Source organism: Somniosus microcephalus, chromosome 2 (assembly GCF_052327205.1).
Source record: "Somniosus microcephalus isolate GS21.2 chromosome 2, FLI_Smic_1.0, whole genome shotgun sequence".
Taxonomy (NCBI): Eukaryota; Metazoa; Chordata; class Chondrichthyes; order Squaliformes; family Somniosidae; genus Somniosus; species Somniosus microcephalus.
Genome location: NC_140988.1, coordinates 344,937,271 through 344,950,233, shown reverse-complemented (window position 1 = coordinate 344,950,233; position 12,963 = coordinate 344,937,271). Strand labels below are relative to the sequence as shown.

The following is a 12,963-nucleotide window of genomic DNA, read 5'->3' as shown; positions in this document are numbered from 1 at the left end:
TGTTACCATGGGTATCTCCAGAATAATCCCAAAGCAACACAGCACAGCTTTAAGGAAGAAAAATGAAGAAATTGGGCCCATCGCGGCTGTCTTTGGAGCTCAAAATTCATGTTGTGGGACCAATTTCCGGGCGTGAACTCCAATGCTTGATCCCCACCACCCCTGCCCAATGCGTCAGCTAGCAATGTGGCAGCTGGCGAATTCCATGCGCCCGGGGAGCCCACCTAAAGCAGGCGTTTGGTCATTTATAGGCTCACTGAAGCCTAATGCCTGTTCAAAGGTTGCCGGTATTATGGAAATAAGGCCCGAGGCCCAGTTTGGAGCGAGCCTCAAGTTTCCGTCTTCGGGCGGGTGTTCCAGACTCTCCGCCTACTTCATGCTGCGAACCGGCACAAAACCAATTTCTTCCCTAAAAACTCTAAGTCTGAGAATGAATTTCCCTACAACCGCTTTTTGTTTCCTAAAGCAATGTCTGCACGTTTCCTGATCAACCCTTGGGAAACCATGAACCCCTTCACGCTCATAGTTTTGAAGGTTTAATGAGGTACAATATACAGAGCTGGCCCTCTGAAGCATCCTTCCACCAAGTAGCACTTGGACCCCTTGTCTTCAGGGACACTAATGTATTCCCCTTTACCAGACATCTCAGCATCCCCACTCGTGCCCTCTGTGATAGCATCTAGGTACAACTCTAAGGTGCTGAATGTGGAAGGAGCGTCTGTGTAGACATAGAGATACATTTGAAATAAGATTGTTCCAGAAGTCAGAGGATCACTAATGAGCTTATTTACATCAACCACATTTACTATAAATGATGGACATGGCATCTTATTCGTATGTCATATTTCACTACAGATTCTTGGCAACTTTATAAAAAGCAGGTTAAAAAAAAGGAACAAAAGACTCTGAGGAGGTGCATTTTAAATTATTACGGTATTTGCTGCAGTCCTCTGCATTTAGCACGTTAGAAACTTAACTTCTCAGACAATGATGGCCTGAGCTTTTTAATGGCTTTCAATTGTGGCTGATTCCTACTCGTTAAGAATGGTAAATGTAAATGATTTCAAATGACATCTGATTGAGCGTCTTAAATTGAGGGTATTATAGCTCTTGACAATGTCGAGGCTTGATGAAACAAGATGATTAAAGGTATCAGGAATTTAAGTTATGGGGATAGGTTAAGGAAATTTTGTTCTTTGGAATGGCACATAGTGGTTATGTTACTAGACTAGTAACCCAGAGGCCTGGACGAATGATCCCACGCGAGTTCAAATCTCCACGGCAGCTGGGGAATTTAAATTCAATTAAATAAATCCAGAATAAAAAGCTAGTATCAGTAATGATGACCGTGAAACTATGGGATTGTCGTAAAAACCCATCTGGTTCAGCAAGCCACTCAGTTGTATTCACGAAGGCGGCTCACCGCCACCTTCTTGTGGGCAATAAATGCTGGCCTTGCCGGCGACGGCCACATCCTGTGAATGAATAAAAGAAAAGCTGACCTAATTGAATCCTAGAATAATCTGATCTCCACAGTGGCTCGATGAAAATGTACCTGCTTGTGTAAAGAGAGTGCCATGCACCATGTACCATGTACTGCTTTCATCTGTAATGATTTGTGATGTGTATTGTAATGTATTCCAACAAGCATTGATATATGTAATGATAAATGTATTGTAATTTGTAAATTGAGTGCCATGTACTAAAGCTACTTTGTATTGTACCAGATGTGAATCGTATTTTCATGTACTTGAACAAAAAATTTTATGAATAAAGTATATATTTTGGAAAAAAAAAATCTGATCTCCACAGTGCAATAATCTTACCACGTACCTGTCACTGACAGTGTCATTGGAAGGAATAAAAGAAAGAACTTACATTTATATAGTCAGGCCATCCCAAAACACATTACAGCCAATGAAGTACAGTCACTTATGTACTGTAAGAAACACACAGCAATGTGATAATGACCAGATAATCTGGTTTAGTGATGTTGGCTGAGGGATAAACATTGGCCAGGACACCTTTAAATAGGGCCATGAGATCTGAAAGACAGCACCTCTGAGAGTGCAACGCTCCCTCAGTACTGCACTGGAAGTGTCAGCCTGCATTTTTGTGCTCAAGTCTCTTAGAGTGGGACTTGAACCCACAGCCTTCTGACTCAGAAGCTAAAGTGCTACCAACTGAGCCATGGCTGCAAGACCACAGTTTCCTAATTGAATTGAAACCCACAATTATACAACTAAGACACCAACCAAGATAATTATTCAACAGCTGACATTCCTAAAACAGGATAAGCTGTCATTTTATGCATGTTTTTGTTCATGTTAACTATGTGAGCTATGAGCACAGATTTCTAAAATTTAATGGCCTAGAAATTCAGTATCGCCACGTTTGGGGCGCTACAGCCGGGCGTTTGCTAAATTTAGCGCCCGGCGCAACTTAGCACCACCTTCGCCGAAATTGAGTTGCATCGCCCCAAGAGGTTGCTGCTGCGCTAAAGCAGGTGGTGCACGACTATCATAAGGCGCTAAGCCGGCGAGCCGAGGCACTACCACCGAGGGCGGGCACAGCGCAGGTGTGGCAAGTTATCGATTGCAGGCAGACACGCTGGCGCCGGTCAGCTCTTAAAGGGGGAGGGTCGATTTGGTTTGCAGCCACGCCCTGCACACTGCAGCCCTGAATCTAGGCCTGGACAGACCTGCTTCAACAACGCAACACCCACGACCATGGAGAAGGCCAGGGATTGAGCGCAGCGCTTTAGTGAGGGTGCCCTGAAGGTTCTGGTTGGCACAGTGGAGCGCAGGCAACCTATCCTCTTCCCTGACAGTGGCAGGAGGCCGCTGCCAGCGAATACAGGAAAGCTTGGAGAGAGGTGGCAAACAGAGTGATCTCCAGCAGCATGGTCTCCAGGACACCCACGCAATGTAGAAAGAAGTTCAATGACCTCACTCGGGTTGTCAGGGTGAGTACCCTTTCCAGTATCCTCTTCATCCCTGCATGTGCACCTGTTTCTGGCCAAAGGGACCTGAAAGCCCCAATGCCCAGCCCTCATCCAACACCTATGGGACTCTCATGAAAATCACATGCACATTCACCACTTTACACACTGTCAGGGCTATTCCACCATGGGAGGCAGTGCAGGCAAGATCAGGGCTTGACACTGTCAGGGCTATTCCACCATGGGAGGCAGTGCAGGCAAGATCAGGGCTTGACACTGTCAGGGCTATTCCACCATGGGAGGCAGTGCAGGCAAGGTCAGGGCTTGACACTGTACTCAGAGCCCGTCCTTTCTCTTGCAGGGCAAGCTGGCCCACAATCGGAGGCAGCAGCTACAGACCGGGGGAGGCCGTCCTGAACTTAAAGACCTCAGCGACCTGGAGCAGCGAGTGGAGCGGATTATGGGAGGCCGGCTGATTGGCCCCGTCACCATTGGAGATGCCGACCCTGCTCTGGACAGCAATGGTAAGGTCATCACCTTTTTGACCTCTCTCTTTCCACTTGTGCCTCACACCAGCATCCTTTGCCACTCTCGAACCAATGCAGTGCATTGCAGCACTCATGCCTCCCTCGCTGCCACCCTGTCCTCACACTAAAGCAACTCTTGTGCCTCCCTGCTTTCAGATGCTGATTCGCTAGGTGAGGAGGTGGGCCCTCAAGCTGGCACTGTGAGTGAATCGGAAGGCAAGGAGGAGGAAGAGGAAGCCGGACCATCAGTGCCACCCTCAGCCGAGGCAGCCCAAGGCCATGATGGGGACACGTCTTCCCTGGAGGGGAGCAGGGGGGAAGGGTCTGATGACGGTGAAGCTCCGGGGCCCAGCGGGCTGCAGCAACGCGGGAGGGGTAGGGAAGCTCGGCGGCCTTCTCCCCGGAGGGTGAGTGTGGCCTCCAGTCCTGCTACAGTGAGCGCAGAGGAGGTGCGGCTCCTTGGTGAAATGGGCGCCCAGGCTGAGCGCAGGCACATTGAGCTCATGGCTGCAGTGGCAAGGATGCATGACTCCATAGAGTCACTGGCAAGGAGTGTGCAGGAATTCAGGGCAGCACAGGCCAGGAGTGTGCAGGAATTCGAGGCAGCACAGGCCAGGAGTCTGCAGGACTTCGGGGCAGCACAGGCCAGGAGTCTGCAGGACGTCGCTGCATCACAAGCCAGGAGTCAGCAGGATGTCGCTGCATCACATGCGGCTTCCAGCAAGTGTTTAGTCGTGCCATGCATTCACTGGCTGGTCTGATGCAGACACAGATCAGGCCAACACGGGCACTAACTGCTGCCACCCTCGCTGGATCGGCCAGAAATCGCCGGGGCCCTCGCCGCACCGCAGCAGCCCAGCAGTCTGTGCGTCAGCAGATTGCTGCGCATGCTTCAGTGCTGGCCCGTGCGAGTGCCAGTGTCTCGGTCGACCAGGGAGTGCCTGTGCTCTGTCAGGTTGGCAGCATTCCTGCTGCCAACACTGTCACTCCTCCACTGCAGCTGCCACCACCCGTAGGACAGACTGCTGCCGCCCAAGCAGAGTTGGAGCAGTCAGCATCCGGGCCCTCCAGGCCCAGAGCTGGTCCAGGCCGCCCCCAAGGGCATCTGCCGACTCACAATCTGACCCTCAGCAGCCTTCCCCCAGCCTTGCTGCAGCCACTGGGGTCCCATTGAGGAGGAGCTGCAGGGCGGGAAGGGGCCAATCGCGCAAGCGAGGCGGATCACCCTCGCAGGCCAAAAAGTAGGAGGTGTGGCAAAATGTTGAGTTCTTTATGAAGACCGAGAATGTTGTGTTAGTTTTTTATGAAGGCCGAGGATGTTGTGTTTGTTTTTTATGAAGGCCGAGGATGTTGTGTGAGTTTTTTATGAAGGCCGAGGATGTTGTGTTTGTTTTTTATGAAGGCCGAGGATCATGGTCATTTTTGTTCAACTGCTTTGTTCATTTTCTCCAGGTTGTGAGAGCCAGTTATGTGTCTGACTGTTTTTTGGGGGTTTCTCTGTTTTTGTTTGTCATGCGGGAAGGGCACAGAGTTTGTTAAATAAAAAATTGTCTTTATTCAGATTGTCCATGTTTGCACTTTGAACTCTTTGTTGCCTTGACCGCCTCAGGGTTTGCGGAGCAGCTCCATTCATGTTCTTTCAATGGCACAAGCCATTCCCTGAGAGGGGGCCTAGAACCGACTTGCAATAAGCCGCTGATGGACGGCCCTTGCACTTTGTGCCCCCCTCCCGTCTTGGTGCTCCTCCTCCTCCTCCTCCTCTGGTGGTCCTCCAATGTCTGCTGGCAGTGGCTGTGTCCTGAGGATAGCCAGGTTGTGCAGCATGCAGCACACTACAATGAAATGGGAGACTCGCTCAGACGAGTACTGTAGGGCTCCCCCGGAATGGTCCAGACAGCGGAACCGTTGCTTCAGCATGCCGATTGTGTGCTCAATGATGTTCCTGGTCGCTTGATGGCTGTCATTGTGTCGTTCTTCAGCAGGGGTGGTGGGCGCATGGGCGGGGTCATCAGCCAGGTGCACAAAGGATAGCCCTTGTCCCCGAGAAGCCAGCCTCCTGGGTGAGCCGGGGCTTCGAAAATGTCTGCCACAGAAGTCTGGCGCAGGATGAAGGCGTCGTGGCTGCTGCCTGGAAAGTGGGCATTGACAGCTAGTATGAGCTGCCTGTGGTCACACACCAACTGCACGTTCAGCGAATGGTAGCCCTTCCGGTTGCGGTAATCCTCGGCATTCTCTAGAGGTGCCCGCAAAGCCACATGCGTGCAGTCAATGGCGCCCTGGACCATGGGGAAGCCCGCTATTCTTGCAAATCCCATTGCACGCTCTTGCTGCTTGTCCAGGGTCATGGGGAAGGAAATGTACTGACGTCTCCTTCTGAAGAGGGCATTCGTGACTTGGCGGATGCAGCAATGCACCGCGAACTGGGAGATACTGGCAATGTCCCCAGTAGTGGATTGGAAGGAGCCGGTGGCATAGAAGTTGAGAGCCACTGCCACCTTCACCGCCACCGACAGAGACATCCTGCTTCTCAGCTGAGGCTGCAGATCGCTCTGAAGCAGGTGGCAGATCTCAGTGACCACCTCCCTTCTGAATCGAAGCCTCCGAATGCACTGCTCCTCAGACATGTTGAAGTAGGAGAAGTGCTGGTGGTATACCCTGGGAGGGTAAGGCCTCCTGTGCCGACGCCTGTTGGCCCTTCTCCATCTGGCCATGATTGGCACTCTCTCTCTGCGTCTCTGAGCCCTTTCAATGCAATGCAGAAACCCAACGTTTCCACCCATTGCAGCCCCCATTATATGTGGCCACTCAAGGCTATGGCACTGAAAAATCAATCCAACTGCAAAGCTCTGGCCTGAAGCCAGAAGTACCTGTGCAAGCGCTGAGTCAAAGCAGAAAGCTCTCTCCCTTTGTCTCTCTCCAAATCTCTCTCTGTCACACAGAAGGAGTGGAACAAAATGGCTGCCACAAAGAATGCAGGAAGAGTCCCCTTTAAATAGCACCCCCCCCCAGCCACACAGCGACTGGGAACCGTTCCACTCAACCAGTCGCTGGGAGCGCCAGGCACAAAGGGGGGCGCCACTGAAGTTCCGGTTTGGGGCGCACCAAGGGCGTTGCACCATGAAATGACGTCAGGATCTGCGCGCGCAGCTGAGTAGGCGCTGCAGTTTTGCGCCGCCGCTAATTCTTCACTCAAGTTCACGAGAGGCGCAGATCGCGCCGCGCCCGGGCGCTAGCCGCTTCGCGCCCCACTTCTCGCCCTCTTAAGGCGCTAGCGGCTGGCGCTAACAACTGAATTTCTAGGCCAATATCTCTCACACTAATACTGAGTCATAAACCTCCGAAAAAGTTTCAGCTATATATGAACATTTATAGAACTGCAGGGAGCCATGACGCATAGTCTGTCTTCGTGAAGTGAATGTACTTCTGGCATGTGCCAGAACACTTTAGAAATTGAAAGACCAAGACAAGGGGTTCTTCAACATACTTTAATTTTTTTTAGAAATATTGACAAGTTTTTTAGCATCGGGGGAAAAAAGGACTGATTGCAGAGCGGTGAAGGGCAATGCTGTATTGTACAATCCGTATGACTTTTTTAATGTAGTAAAATGAAAAGGATGTTCATTGATATAAAAGTCTAACTTTGTGAGAAGGAATAACTAGAAGGTTGGGGCACATGGACCACCTCTCAGTGAAGTGGCGGCAGGTCAGCCATAGCAACATAAGGGTATCCCATAGCAACATAAGGGTATCCCAGCAACTCTGCCAGGCTACCATTCAGGGGGCTCCAAGGGGTTCTAATTGGTAACATCGCTAAACTGTGAAAAACAAGGCTGTTCTTTGTGAATCAGTGCATTCAGCAACTTGCAAGTCTGCTTGTGCCCAGCCAACTGAAGTATTCTGGTGCAATGACATGTCGTCGCCGAGCAGTACCCGGTGCAAAGACGTCTGAACAGCACCTGTGGCATTTTCAGCGGCCTGAGGCTACAGGGGTCTCTGTCTTGTGTTGTCTCAGAGCAACACCGAGCTCTTGTACCAAGCTGTGTCTTCATGCTTTTAGTGCGCTTCTTTACACATCCTCAACCTTTAGTGGCAATCCTTGAAGATCCATCGATTGATGTGATATCTTCTCTGTTTTCCCCCCTCCCCCTTCGGCTATGTTATGCCCCTTAGATGTTAGCTCTCCAAAACTACGAGATCGCATTTACCTTTCTTCCCGAACCTTCAGACTTCTCCTCAAACAGTAGGTGGGGTCTTTATCCAAAGGTTTGAGGTGTGGATGAATTATGTGTGGATTCGAGTGAAGGATTTCTGACTATATGACTTTAGAAAGTGTTTCATCGGCAAATGGTTTCTTTTAAAGAATGGTGCATGAGACATTGACTTGGATAGAGAACTGGTTGGCAGATAGAAAGCAAAGAGTTGGAATAAACGGGCCTTTTTCCGAGTGGCAGGCAGTGACTAGTGGGGTACCGCAGGGATCGGTCCTTGGACCCCAGCTAATCACAATATATATTAATGATCTCGACAAGGGAACTAGATGTAATGGCCTAGAAATTCAGTGGGCTGCGCCACCCGTTAGCGCCCAAAGAGGGCACTTAGTGGGTTTTGCGCCACTGGCCACGCCGCCAACTAAATTTAGCGGGACGCTAATGGTGGCGCTAGCCGTTAGCGCTGCGCCGCTACCGATAATGTCATCAGTATGCACAGCACCCCGCTACTGCCCCGATCGTGAAATTTGGTAGCGCCCCCTGCTTTAACGCCGGTCGCAATTTGTGACTGGTTCAGGGGGGCCTACCTGCGGCGGTAGAGCTGCTGAGGTGCGGGGCAGCCATTTTTTTTGCTGGCCGCCTGCCAGCACCTCTCCGCACCGCTGTCCCCGGCCTCCTGAGCAGCCCCCCCGCGGAGTGGCAGCTGTGTCCCAAGAGCCCGGCACTTCTCCTCGGTGCCGGGCTCTTTTGCCGGCACTCGCGCTCTTCGAGCGCGTTGCAGCAGGCCCCTCCCCTTTAAGAAGGGGAGGAAGGCCTGCAGTACCGCAGCGCACCGTGCCGCAGCGTGTGGCACTGTGGCACGTTGTGCTGCGAACTTCAGTTGCAGCGCCCCAAGAGGGATGCGGGGCGCCTCGAGTAGCGCCGCGCTTCCCTCTGGGGTGCGCAAACTGAATTTGCGGTGGGTGGCCGCGACTTCTTCCGGGGCGCTACTTCCGGCGCCCTGGCGAGACTGGCGCCCCAGGGCGCCAGTGAATTTCTAGGCCAATATCTCCAAATTTGCAGACGACACAAAGCTGGGTGGGCATGTGTGCTGTGAGGAGGAGGCCGAGAAACTACAGGATGATTTGGACAGGTTGGGTGATTGGGCAAATGCATGGCAGATGCAATATAATGTGGATAAATGTGAGGTTATCCACTTTGGTGGCAAAAACAGGAAGGCAGATTATTATCTGAATGGCAATAGATTGGGAGAAGGGGAAGTGTAACGAGACCTGGGTGTCCTTGTGCACCAGTCGCTGAAGGTAAGTATGCAGGTGCAGCAGGCGGTTAAGAAGGCAAATGGTATGTTGGCCTTCATAGCGAGAGGGTTTGAGTACAAGAACAAGGATGTCTTGCTGCAGTTGTACAGGGCCTTGGTGAGACCACATCTTGAGTATTGTGTGCAGTTTTGGTCGCCTTATCTGAGGAAGGATGTTCTTGCCATGGAAGGAGTTCAGCGAAGATTCACCAGGCTGATACTTGGGATGGCAAGAATGATGTATGAGGAGAGATTGGGTCGATTAGGCTTGTACTCGCTGGAGTTTAGAAGAATGAGAGGGGATCTCATTGAAACTTATAAAATTCTGGCAGGACTGGACAGACTAGATGCAGGGAGGATGTTCCCGATGGTCTGTGAATCCAGAACCAGGGGTCACAGTCTAAGGATAAGGGGTAGGCCTTTTAGGACAGAAATGAGGAGGAATTTCTTCACCCAGAGAGTGGTGAACCTGTGGAATTCTCTACCACAGAAGGCAATTGAGGCCAATTCATTAAATATATTCAAGAAGGAGTTGGATATATTTCTTAAGGCTAAAGGGATCAAGGGATATGGGGAGAAAGCAGGGACCGGGTACTGAACTTGGATGATCAGCCATGGTCGCATTAAATGGCGGAGCAGGCTCAAGGGGCCGAATGGCCTACTCCTGCTCCTATCTTCTATGTTTCTATGTTTCTATTTACTGAGGACAACTTTGTTTCTAAAAGGCTCTTGGACGCAAATAAGAGTGGATATTATACACATGTCACAGTATGCCAGGCAATGTGATATTGACATCTATAGCATTTTAGCCTTTGTCACATGTAATTGATAGCTTTTACAGTCACAGAAATACACATTACATCACTGTATAATGTTCACAAAATAACAACAGTATGTAAAGGTAGATGTTAAAACAAGGGTCACTTTCTATTCAATAGCAGTTATTGTCTAGCTGGCAAAGTTCCTCCTTCTCAGAGTAGTTCATCTAGTGACCATTCCTCATCTAGAAACTTAATGAGAGGAGGGTAGTTATTAGTTGATCATAAAACATTCAGAATAGCCATCAAGATGTGCTGGTTTAGGTCAAAGATCAAATAACAGGTGCAGACTGAAGTGCTGATAGATTACTTACACATGATGAATCAATCTCCTTCTGAATATCCTCTTCTACTTCTGGTGTATAACACCTCCATATACAGTTAATTCTATTCTCACCCAACACTGCTGCACTTACATTGGATACTGACAAGGTGAATCGCAGAACTAGGAATAAACCAAAATATAAAGCACACAATTATTGCCAAAAGAGTCTTTCCACCTGTCTGCTAAACGCCCCTCTCTTTCTCACTCCATGGTTTTAGGTAAATCTGTCATTTCCTCTGACAAGGGGTCATTATTAGACTTTACACTACAGGCAAGGAGTCTCATCCACCAGGAGGACATATCAAAAATGTCGGCACACACTGTGTAGGGTTTTCCAACCATGAAACGGTGCACAGCACATGCCTGGATATTCAATATGCACTGCGCTCCTGACAGCCCAAGTCTCTGTCAACAGTGAGGAAGTTAGAAAATGACCCCAATAAGGTGTACTTTTACCAAAAGTCAAGTGCTTCATTTACACTTCTCAACCTGGTTCATTTGCATTATCTCACTGGATATTTTTAATTTACAATAGGGTAAATAAGAATTCAGAAAAGAGCACTTTTATAATTGTGATTGTTCTAATTATTGCCAAAGGAGTCTTTCCACCCACATACAGGGCAGTGTTTCTATGTTTATATTGTTTTCTCCTTTCCTCATTATGCGGACATGCTTCACGACAATTCCCACTTGCACCAGTTGCGACCCAAAGGCAAGCTACTCCAAAGGCTTTGCTTATGCTGCTCAAAAATTGCGGGGGGGGGGCGGTGCGGATTCGTGGCTGCTGAAAATGGATGAAGCGCTACCGGAGAAAAATTTGCGCTGGGGGCTAAAGATTTTTAGCCTAGCGCTAACTTACTGTGTAACGCCCTCCTGCAGGCATGGAGGTCAAAGTTTCCATCCTGAAGTTGCGTTCCAGCTTCTAACAGCATCTGGAAGCATGGCTATAGAGTTCGCAAGGAACTGTGGGTAAGTAAAAGGACAATGAATTAAAGGGGCAATGCCTTCAGAACTAATAAAAATTAAAGTGAAGTGAAAAGGTGCAGTTTTCAGCCCATACAGCCTTTTAAAAAATAAATTAACTTTAAAAAGTCCCAAATGGGAGTCCTCAGCACCTAAAGATCCATTCCCTTCCGAACCTTAAAAAATGGGATAAGTGCTACAGCACTGACACAAATGGTGCAGCAAGCCAGGCAAGGGGCACCCAGGATCTCGCACGCAGCACTCCAGCTTTGTGCAGGGGGTCAACAATGCAAGAGAGATCCTCTACCCACAGGGGCCTGGAGGCCCTCCAGAAAGAACGATGTGGGACTGGATCACCGAGGCCATCACTGCCGGCAGTGTCGCCCCCACCACCTGGCTCCAGTACCCAAAGAAGCTTCGTGACCTCAGACCAGTGGTCAAGTTCAGTGAATGCATCTTCAAAAGCCGCCTTCTACCAACTGCACCACTAGCCTCTCACACTGCTCAATGCATGACTCCCCCGCCCCCAACCCCAATCACTCACCTACCAATAATCTGTACCAATCACAAGGCACATCTCCCATTCCTAGCCTCACCTCACCCCCTTAGAGGAGACGGCGTAGGCCATTCTTGGCAGGGGCATGGCTGAGCCCTTGACAAGCGGCGGGGCTGAAAGGATACAAGATATTGGTATCCTCATATATTATCCTCTTTCTCACATGTACCTCTTTTTTTTGCGCCCTCCTCTCACCACAACTCCAACCTTGTGCCTTCATCATTTCACACGCCTAAGGTTTTAGACAAGTTGGGTGATTGGGCAGTTACATGGCAGATGCAGTATAATGTGGATAAATGTGAGGTTATCCACTTTGGTGGCAAAAACAGGAAGACAGATTATTATTTGAACGGCAATAGATTGGGAGAAGGGTAAGTGCACCTGTCGCTGAAGGTAAGCATGCAGGTGCAGCAGGCAGTTAAGAAAGCAAATGGTATGTTGGCCTTCATAGTGAGAGGATTCGAGTACAGGAGCAAGGATGTCTTGCTGCAGTTGTACAGGGCCTTGGTGAGACCACACCTTGAGTATTGTGTGCAGTTTTGGTCGCCTTATCTGAGGAAGGATGTTCTTGCCATGGAGGGTGTGCAGCGAAGATTCACCAGACTGATACCTGGGATGGCAGGAATGACGTATGAAGAGAGATTGAGTTGATTAGGCTTATATTCGCTAGAGTTTAGAAGAATGAGGGGCAATCTCATTGAAACGTTTAAAATTCTAACAGGACTAGACAGACTAGATGCGGGAAGGATGTTCCTGATGGCAGGGAATCCAGAACCATGGGTCACAGTCTAAGGATAAGGGGTAGGCCTTTTAGGACAGAAATGAGGAGGAATTTCTTCACCCAGAGAGTGGTGAACCTGTGGAATTCTCTACCACAGAAGGCAGTTGAGTCCAACTTATTAAATATATTCAAGAAGGAGTTAGATATATTTCTTAAGGCAAAAGAGATCAAGGGATATGGGGAGAAAGCAGGGACAGGGTACTGAATTTGGATGACCAGCCATGATCTCATTAAATGGCGCAACAGACTCGAGGGGCTGAATGGCCTACTCCCGCTCCTATCTTCTATGTTTCTATGTTAAAGGCAGCCTGCCCAGCCAATTGTTGACCAAGAAGAGGGAGAGGAGAGTGAAGAGGAAGAAAAAGACGAAGAAGAAACACCATCACTCAATTTCACACTCCCAGACCTCGAGGTCGACAGCAAGGCCATTTGCAGTGTCTCCCACTGAAAGTCAGCAGCCTTCCACCAGCTATGCTGCAGCCACTGGGGTAGCACTCCGTGACATCAGTAGGATAAGCAAAGGCACACACAAAACTGTCACTAAGGG

At 49.6% G+C, this 12,963-nt stretch overlaps 1 long non-coding RNA gene across 1 annotated transcript; it reads right to left on the bottom strand.

Annotated features, from left to right (window-relative positions):
• Positions 1-6,982: 6,982 nt before the first annotated feature.
• Positions 6,983-11,185, bottom strand: LOC147123651 (uncharacterized). The gene is made up of 3 exons (XR_015080557.1): positions 10,976-11,185; positions 10,106-10,236; positions 6,983-9,983 (listed from the first exon to the last, which is right to left on the bottom strand). It is a non-coding gene; the product is annotated as an uncharacterized LOC147123651 (long non-coding RNA).
• Between the last annotated feature and the right edge of the window lie 1,778 nt (positions 11,186-12,963).